Raw genomic sequence first — 10,705 nt, forward strand, 5'->3', positions numbered from 1 at the left:
GGGGTACCTATCTAGTCAATCTCTTTTTATCCCTTTTCTGAATAATGAATCCATTTGAAAATCTGCTGAAAGTATGGGCCTTATCTTCCTAAAATATGTATACCCAATTTTGCATACCATTTCGGAGATATAACATTTTCTTAAAGGTGCTGGCATCCCAGCTTAGTACACTTTATTTGGGATGGGAGGCAGCAAGAGTAAGAGTGAATTATGTTGTTAGGTACTAGACGTACAGATAGATCTGATCTGGTCCAGGAACAGCAGCAGACAGGTGTTGTACATCTTTGCACAGAATTCTTCTTGATGGTGTGGGAGCTTCTTTAATTAAAATATCATGAGAACAGCTGGCCGCCAGCTAGCACTGGCAACACGACAAGAATGTCAATAAATGCATCACAGAAGAAAACTTACAGCCACAGCTGTTTCTAATGGAGACTCTGAGTCTGTAGCCCTACAGACAAGAGCTTCAACTTTTCCATTCTGCTCACACTTGCTGTAGCATCTTTAATGTTGAAAATAAACTGAGAACGTCCCCAGAATTGTTTTTTTTTTTTTAAACCACTGAGGGCATTTAGACTTTGTAAAATGCTGGAAAAGTAGTTAATCCCAAACAACTCATCACATGTCTCATTGTGAGTCACTGAGAAAAAAAAAAAATGAGGTCCAGGACTCATGACTTGGTTGTGTCCTTTAGTAGACCACAATCCATCCCATGGGCAACGTGAGAGGGCTTGGCTCCAGGATGCAGTGTCCAAAGTGGGGGTCAGGGGGCGCTGACGAGCACAAGATGCGCTGCATCCCAGATGGGTCGGGAATAACCCCCGGACAAGTCAGAACACCGGTCTTCTGGTTTTATTCCCCACATTCGGCAGTCCCCCTTTCTTCCTCTCGGTTTCCTTAGCTTTGAAATGGGACTAAAGTGAGAGTGAAGTAAGAGAGTAGAGATTAAAGTGTTTTGAAACCTGGCAAATCATTGAACAATGATTTGGCAATGGAAGGCGTTATAATTTCTCCACTCTCACATAATTGGAAAATGAAAGGTAAAATATATCCTTCTAGTGCCTTTTGTAGTGTTGGTAACCTACTTTGAAGTCAGAAGAAGCTCTAAAGCAGCACAGTGTGGGAGCTTATATAGAGCAGTCCCCTCTTATCCATGGATCTGCTTTCTGCAGTCTCAGGAGGGGTCAGCTGTGGTTTGGAATCAGGTAATCCTCCTTCTGAGGAATCCTCCTCAGGTCAATAGCAGCCACAACTGCGCCTGCGTCATTTACCTCACTTCATCTCATCACATAGGTATTTTATCATCTCCCATCATCAAAGGAGGGTGAGTACAGTACAATAAGATGTTTTGAGAGAGAGCAGGTTCACATAACTTTTATTGCACATATTGTTCTGTTTTATTATTAGTTATTGTTGTTCATCTCTTATTATGCCTGATTTGTCAATTAAACTTCATTATGGGTAGCTCTGTATAGGAAAAAACATAGTATATATTGGGCTTGATGCTATCTACAGTTTCAGGCATCCACTGGGGGTCTTGGAACATATTCCCTGTGAATAAGGAGGGACCACTTTTCCTGGAGGGGAAAGAAGGATTTGAAAATGTAAACAAATAGTGTAACTACAACACATTCCCTTTATCCTTTTCTCAAAATCTCTGAGTAAAGTCTGTTCTACAGTCTTGATTAGACAGAAAGAAGTTAGCAATTCACCTGAATGTAAAGGGAAGAGAATGAAATTTTTGAAGGCTCATTATGTACCAGACACTTTACATATTTTATCTCATATTATCCCTACAACCACACAAGAAGAAAGTAGTATGGTTCTTATTTTACAGATGAGAAAGCTGCAGCTTGGTGAGGTCAGGTGGCTTTCTTACCACTCAGATTTGTGTCAAATCTAGGATTTAAATCCAAGTCTGTCCAACTCCAAAGCATATGTTCTTCCTACATACAATACCACATTCTGCTCAAGTCATTTTATTGTGAAATAAGGACAGATTTGACTAGATATAGTAAAAGGCATAGGCCAATTCATTTACCAATTCTTTTTTTTTTTAACTTACCAATTCAATAAGCCTTTCTTAAATATGTGTTATATGTGGGACACTATGCTAAGTACTAGAAATACAAAGATGCAATTAAGAGAGCACTTGTTCACAACAAAAGCTTCTTGAATTCATCTACATTGATCAAAAAAAAAAAGAGAAATTCATTTTAAAAAAAGATGGAAGCAACTCCCATGTATGATTCAAATTTTTTAATTAACAAGGAGTTTTTATTTCATGAAGTCTCTCTATTAATAAGGGTCATCTAGAACTAAGAGTTTCTACAAATATCTTGAGATCTCCATCTCCAAATCTCATGCCACATCTGAAGTTTTAACTGGAGTGATTTCATACACCTCCATGGTCGAAAGAGAGTCATAGTCTGTCATGTGGGCTGACAAAGACTACTCAAATTTCAGAGCTGTCTAGTTGGCAGGAACCAGGAAAGTCTTGAATTAGTTAGATTCAAGTTCAATAAATTAAGATTAAAACGTCCCTGAATTTTGAACCGCTATGCTGTGAGACAATGTCTTAGTATGTCGGTAGAGCTGTATTTTAAAAAGTATTTATTTTGGCTCGAGCTAATGGGGATTATCATCACTGCCTAGACATTTTGGACTTTGTTTCAGAAGGAATTCCAAATATTACCTATAAGAAGCAAACTCTAATCTTTTAACGACAAAATGTATCCCCAAAGACTAAGAATAATTTAAAATGGCAAAATAAACACAATGCTTTTTACTTGAGGGATCTGCCAGCAGAGGGCAATAGTAGTTTTCACACTTTTCCTAATGCCTCTACTGATTGTAAACCATTAAATAGCTATTTAGTAGAAATCTTAGGTTGTAATTTGTTGCTGTCGTTCTACACAAAAAAGACCAGTAACAAAGTGGAAGCAAAGAGAAGGCATAATATTGATTATTAAAATTCCAACATCTCTGATAAGAATTAATGAAAACTCTAGAAAACTCACAACCTTTAGCTCAATCTTCATAGCTTTGCATTAGTGGAAGACAAACACTATTACTGAATTTTCCATATGAGAGTTCTGAGGCTTACTTAAGATTGGTAAATATTGGATTTGTGAAAAGTAAGATCAGGAACATTAAAATATTTTTGATTAGTTGCTGGTTGAATTTAATGAGCCACTTGATAGAAATAGTCACCAAAAACTGAAACCATGATTTTCATTGGGCTGAATTCAGTTGAGAGATATAACACAAATTGTGAGTCAATAGGCATCTGGAGGTCTATGAATCATATTTTGTCAATTTTGGTGTGCAGTTATTTTATCATCGTTTATTTTGTTCCTTACATAGGATGATAGCAGCAATGTTGGGAGTTTGAGTTAGTTGGCATAATGCCATTTTTTTCAACATCTGTTAAATATGGTTCTAATTTTATACTCCGTTTCAGCATATAGCTAAATATTTAGCATTAAAAAATGCCCTTTGGGGATGACTGAATGAGTTTTCATGCTTCCAATAATTCATTGTGCATTTCTGTTTAGAAAATCAACTTTAAGGCATAAACTACAAGCCCAGTGGGAAGAAACCTTTTTCTGTGCACTCTTGATGTTTAGTTTTTTGGCTAGCCTAGAAGTCACAGCAAAGGAAATTTGCAGAGATATTTTATATGTAGTACAGAAAATCCTCTACTGAGAGACTTGGGATTAGCCACAGTGTGAGTGGAAGGATTTTGCTGAAATTTTGTCCATCACATCTCAGCAAAGTTTTCCCACTAGAGTCATTTATAGGTTAAGGCAGCTCAAGTGCCATAAGAAAATAACACACCTGATCTATCATCAATAAGATGTTCTGTTTGAGCAGTTTTTCTAGAGAAGGATTTAGGTTTACGCGATCTTGACACTTTTTTACCACGTTGACTAAGGGCTACAAGGCCACAGGCTGGTATTGGGCTGGATTTTGTCACTAATACCATAGTCAAACTAAGTCATAGACATGCTGATGACTCTGGTTTCATTAACAGGCTGCTCTGATTGAGATAACAGTTATAATTTACTATAAATAGGATTTTTTAAATAATCATGAATCTCTTCCACCCTCGTTTCAGTAATAACACTATACTTTCTAAACTTTGCTTGAGCAGCAATGATTTGCCATATGGCAGTGAGCAACAGTAGCGTTATTGCTTTAGGGTACATTTTCAATGTTTATTTATGCTATATAATGTCTTTAGTCTGATTTCCAATAGGCCCAGTAGAATTTATTTCAGATGTTCAGTCTTTGAAGTTTAAGACATTACTCTGCTGGTAAAATACACTCGTGAATTACCATGAATTATTTAATTCACTTCATTGTATGAATGACAAATGACTAATAAAAATTAGTTGGAGTTTCTTGATGGTATCCTATTCATGACTCATTAAAAATGGTTTGGGGGCTACTTTTGCCATTTATTTGTTTTATTTTATAAATAGCCTCTTTATTTTACAATAGTTTTAGATTTATAGAAAAATTATGCAGATAGAACAGAAAGTTCCCTTATACTCTATTCCAGTTTCCCCTACCGTTAACATCTTTTATTGTTATGGTAGATTTGTTACAACTAGTGAACCAATTAACTAAATATTAACTGAACTCCATCGTACTTTATTCATATTTGCTTAGTTTTTACCTAGTACTCCTTTCCTTTTCCAGAATCTCCTGGAAGATAGCATATTGCACATTAGGATTCTCTAGACTGTGACAAGAAGTCTTGGGGAGATTCTTAGATGGAAGATGACAGATGCTATTCTCATCTCATCATACTAGGAGTATGCACTGCAACATGACTTTTCATTGTTGATGTTAACCTTGATCACCTGGGTGGATTTAGCATTGGCCAGGTTTCTCCTTTGTAAAGTTATTTTCCCCCTTTCTTTACTGTATTCTTGAGGGCTAAGTCACTATGTGCAGCACACATTTAAGGGATGGGTATTTACCTTCCATCTTTTTTTTTTTTTTTTTTTTTATGATAGTCATACACACACAGAGAGAGAGGCAGAGACACAACAGGCAGAGGGAGAAGCAGGCTCCATGCACCGGGAGCCTGATGTGGGATTCGATCCCGGGTCTCCAGGATCGCGCCCTGGGCCAAAGGCAGGCGCCAAACCGCTGCGCCACTCAGGGATCCCCTACCTTCCATCTTTTTGACATGGGGTTATGTATATATATTATTTGGAGTTCTCCTACATGAGGAAATAATCCTTTACTCATTCATTTATTCAATTATTTATTTGTATCGTAGTGGACTCAGGGATATTTATTTCACACTGGGTTATAATTAATATTACATTTTTAAAAATTTTTTGCCCAAATTGTTCCAACTTTGACTGCTGAGACTTCTTTCAGTTGGCTTCTATATCCCTTTGACATATCACACCGTTGTCTGTGTATGTTTGTGTATCTTTGTTTTGTTTTTGCATTTCTTTCATTTATGGCTCTATAAGATGCTCTGAGCTTATCTTGTATATTCCATATCCCAGAGTTAGAATCAGCCTTTTCTCCAAGGACTCCTGGTTTCTTCTATTGGAAATTGCCATTAGAAACCAAGATTTGGGCACTAAGTATACTGATTGCCATTGACATACCATATTGACCTGTCATTATTTCTAGGTTGTCTCAACTGACAGAGCAGGGAAATCCACATGTATATTCACCTGCATATATACACATCTCAGTAAGTATTCTTGCATATATCCATATGTGTCTATAATAAGTCAAACTTGAGTTCAGTCTATTTTTTTTGCATGTTCTTTTGTTTATTTCTTAAAGTAATAAGAGGGATATTGAGTTCCATGGGTTATGGAAAGTAAATTTGTATGCTCTGTTGTGAGCTTTGCTCAGCTTGGCTCCTGTCATCTCCCCACCCCTGTTCTACCTCAGGTAGAATCCAGTCCTTCAACTCATTGAGACACTAGACATTTGTCTGGTATTTCTGGAGGCTGAGAAGTCCAGATCAAGGTGCTGGCTGGCAGACTAGGTGTCTCCCTAAGCTCTCCCCAGAGGACCACTTGCTGGTTCCTGTGTCCCAACATGGTAAAAGTGGCACAAACTTCTGATGCCTCCAACTCTAAACCATTATCACAGTATCAAACTAGCCTCCTTTTTACTTAAATTAAAAAAAAAGATTTTTAAATGAGTATAGGCTGAAAATAAAAAAGAAAGAAGGAAAGAAGATTGGGTTTCATGATATATTCCCTTATTTCTTTAGAGGAACCTGGAATTATCTGTTATATTTTGATTAATGTGTTTTGAGTAAGACTAAGGTAGTTAAATAAAAATTAAAGGCAGAAAGCTGAATCCAGTTTATTATTATTGAAGCCAGCACCTTCCCCTTTCATTAATTGGTACAGAAAAAAAAAAATTATGTCGAAGGTTGTGACCAGCTGTAGTTCTTCTGAAAACAGAAAAAGAAGAAAGAGGCTTAAATTATATTGGAAGAAATATAAGGGGGAAATATTTTGATAAAGAGAGTTGCTAAATGTTGGAATGTAAGATAAGAGAGAAGTTAGAATTTTTCCTCTGTTTTTAAAAATTAGGACAGATTCCCAGCTGTCTAGAATAGTAGGTGTTTTCTGATTTTCAAAGTTCTTTTCCCTCCCTGAATTCGGACACTCTTTACATCTGTAATCAAAACCTTAGCCTAGAAAAGCCCTCCTTTGAAGATGTGGGAGGAAGGGGTGCAAAAGAGAAGAAATATTTCACCCTTAAAAAGAATCATACTTAGAACAAAGGTGAAAATAGAAAATATAGAAAATAGAAAATATCTACTACTTCAGCTATACTTTCATACCTTTTCATACTTTTCAATATCAAGTAAATCCATATTGGAACATTGATCTTCCCCTTTTTCATAGCTCCTGATAGTTGATAGAAAGTGGTCACAGGTACTAATGGATGTTTCCTTCTAATCAATAGATAAATGGCTGGATAGTCACAGATTTATACCATTCCCTTTTTAAAGAATTTTTTAAAAAGTTTCTTCCTGCTTAACAGTCCTTACTTCTACAACTGTTTAATTATCTATCTGGAGGTAAGTAAAGATAAGTTTTACATAGACAAAATGGTTTAAAACAAGATGGTTTAAGCAATTATTTTGACATTATAATGATTATTTTTTTCTACAGAATATTTATTTTTGTAGAAATGTCATATTCAGGCTAGTAATAAAATTATTTTGCATGGTGGCAACGGAGTGTATTAGAAAGAATCCTAAAAGTCCTAGATTTTATTCCTGGCTGTACCACATACTACTGATGTGATTTACGGCAAGCTGCTTGATGTTCTGAGTTTAGTTTACTTGTCTCTGAAATAGTTAAGAAATACTTATCTTACAAGGCTATTATGACTATTCATGTATATGAGTGCATCCGTGTGCTAAGAACAGGGTTAAAGTACTCATTAGTTAGCTATTATTATTATTATTATCATCATTATCTCATTCAGCAGTCCATTAAACATTATTGAATTCCTACAGTGTGTTGGGCAGTATGTATTTATAAAAATCAATCAAATACAGCCCTTATTAAGGAATTCATAGCATCATGGGAAAAATATAAAATTAGTTTGAACTGATACATATTTTTAAAAGATTGTATTTATTTATTCATGAGAGACACAGAGAGAGAGAGGCAGAGACACAGGCAGAGAGAAGCGGGTTCCACGCAGGGAGTCCGATGTGGGACTCAATCCCAGGTCTCCAGGATCACGCCCTGGGCTGAAGGCAGGTGCTCAACTGCTGAGCCACCCAGGCATCCCTAAACTGATAAATAATGAAGAAGAAAGCTCAGAAATAGGCTTAGGGGCAGGAAGAGCTCATTCAAGGCCAAAGAATACTTGATGGGTAATTCACAAAGCAAAAGAAACCAAGACTATAGTTCATTTCTTTTTTCCCGAAAGGGCCTATACAGTATGGGTATTATATTAATGATTAGACTCTCATATATACTATAAAGCAATTATATACTTCAAAGTTTCATTATTAAAATTTTCAACTTTATTGTGAAATAATAGGGAAAATGTGGATAGGAAACAAAAGGTAGAGAATAAAAGTGAAGGGGAGGAAGATACGAGAACCATGACAGATGATCTAACTTCTTTGTGTAAACTTCATCTTCAATTTCCTCTTCTGTGAAATGGGGATCATTCTATTAGCAACCTCATAGTTTTTGGAATAAGGATTAAAAGTTCATACATGTAAAGCACTTAAAATTTTTCCTGGGACATAGGAAGCACTCAATGATTATTAGCTAGTCCATCTGGTGTGGTGGAAGAGGAATGATTACTGGTTCAAAATAGATTGCCAGCATGATCCCAAAACTTTATAAGATCTTAGACAAATCACTCTCTGAACCTCAGTTTCTCTCTGCAAAATTAAGACCCTGGGGTAGAAAAATGATGTCTAGAATCCTTTCCAGCTTTTGAATTAGGATAAAGTTGCAGAAAAGACTGGGTATGTGGATATGGCCAAGGCCCGACTTTATGGGGACAGAGGCTGCGAGGATGGAGGCCTGAGAGGACATCTGGAGGGAGTCATTCAAAATAAATTTTAATTCTTCAACATTTTTTAAAAAGATTTTTATTTATTTATGATAGACAGAGAGAGAGAGAGAGAGAGAGAGACAGGCAGAGACAGGCAGAGGGAGAAGCAGGCTCCTCGCAGGGAGCCCGATGTGGGACTCCATCCTGGATCTCCAGGATCATGGCCTGGGCTGAAGGCGGCGCTAAACCACTGAGCCATCCGGGCTGCCCATAATTCTTCAACATTTTTTGCAGAGAGTGAGGCAGGGGGGCGGGAGGGAGGGGGATCAGGCTCCTTCCATTAAGTATTCAGTTAGGCTTTTAACTATTTTAACTATTAACTATTTTTCCCAAGTAGCGTGAGAACAGCTTATAGGTCTTCTGGTCTTTATTTTGGGAGGGGGTGGATAGCTGAGGTCCTTATAGAGAAGATCACAATTGAAACACAAACCAGAATCACGAGTCCTAGAGAACTAGGACACTGGCTGAGCCAAAAGGGAGGCTCCCTTTGGACAAGCTACCAGACACATGTTGCCTGTGTCTTCTCCCACTTGCTGAGAGCCAGTTTTCTCTTCCTTAGGCAGCTTACTTCCCATTCCATTCCAGATGATGGGAATTTCAACAATGTAAGGAGTAGGAGACTAGGCCCCTGGTGCCTTTCCTGCCTTCTGGGACTGTCCTTGCTGACCACAGGCTTTGTGGCTTCACAGAAAGTAAAAGCAGAGTGTTACATTCCCTGAAGTATTCCATAACATAGTTATTCTGTGCTTTCTTCTCTTGACATTAGTACCAAAAGAGAATAAGAATGTAAACATCTGTTTTATATAAGCTAATTCTAGGCTTTTAACTTGATTAGTATAAAAGAATATTTGATGTGATTAATTTTCCAGTTACAACACAATGGCTTTCCATTCTTTTATTGCCTTATTAAAGGAGACAAGAGAAGAAAAAAATAACCTTTTTTTTTTTTTTTTTTTTTTTTTAGTTTCTTAACAGTGCCAAGTATAACCATTATGGTTGGTGCACGAGTATTCTACTTTTAATTCAGTTGTAATAACAAGTTACAATGAGTAGAAGTGTGCTAAAATAAACATAAAATAATCCTGGGCCTCATTACATAGAGAACCAGACTTTCAGGGAAGGATCATTCATTGAGGATAACATCAAACCATCTAGTGATTTGCAGGAGGCAGTTTACAATAAAGCAGTGTATGTACTTACCACTTTACAGCAATCTTCAGGACTTTGTTTTAAGTCAATGTTTTTCTGAGCTACACTTTATCAGACCTAGTGTGATGTTGCTTCCAATTAGGCTGATGCCTTGAAATACTTAACCAGCGAGCAGATCTTACCTTCTCTAGAGCAGGAAGAAGAATTTCAAGAGAGAAAACTAAATCAGAGAGAGAATTTTAGTATCGACTTTGCTATAAATGAGCCACACTATTTTTAAAAAGATGTTACTTTTTCATATTCCCCCTCCCCCCAAAAAATAATATTAGTGATGAGAACCTATGTAGAGTTTTTTGAGAGCTAATTCTCTGATTGTTACCAAGACACTAGAAATGCTCTACAAAGTCTGACATTATGTATAAATCTGCAGGCAGAGATTATCTCTTTTCCACTCCCACGTTCTACCTCCTGGGACTTTCTAGGACTTTCCTGGAGGAGTTTGGGGGTCGGGGGATGGTCTAGGATAGATCTATGATAGGATAGATAAACCAAACCAGCTCCAGCTAAACCAAAAAATTCTTTCACTTCTTCCTCTTGTCCTTGTTTCTGTCCCAGAGCCTTTAAAGAGTGTTTTTGACTGTGCCTATTTGTTGCTACCTGCACAGATCTCTTCATAAAAAAGCAACTGAATAATAATAATAATTTTGATATTGTTCTCACAGTCTCTCCTTGTCTGTGTTACCCATTGCTGTTATTTTTAGCTCACACCCTCAAAATCTACAGCCTGAAGGCAGAGCTGGAAAGCAGTGAGGAGCACTGGGTTGGCAATCAGCTCCTGGATTCAAGGCCTGGTTCTACTGCTCATTGACATTGACCTTGAGACGAATTACTCAAATTCTCCAAGTTTCACTTTCCTTCGGTGAAGAATGTTAATATTATTACTGCAACCTACTCCTATTTTTCT

General features: G+C 37.0%; 1 long non-coding RNA gene across 1 annotated transcript; it reads left to right on the forward strand.

Annotated features, from left to right (window-relative positions):
• The first annotated feature begins 807 nt into the window (after positions 1–807).
• On the forward strand, positions 808–10,705 carry LOC119872667. The gene is made up of 3 exons (XR_005361625.1): positions 808–1,324; positions 5,665–5,728; positions 10,503–10,705. It is a non-coding gene; the product is annotated as an uncharacterized LOC119872667 (long non-coding RNA).

The sequence above is a fragment of the Canis lupus genome, chromosome 7 (genome assembly GCF_011100685.1).
Source record: "Canis lupus familiaris isolate Mischka breed German Shepherd chromosome 7, alternate assembly UU_Cfam_GSD_1.0, whole genome shotgun sequence".
Classification (NCBI taxonomy): domain Eukaryota; kingdom Metazoa; phylum Chordata; class Mammalia; order Carnivora; family Canidae; genus Canis; species Canis lupus.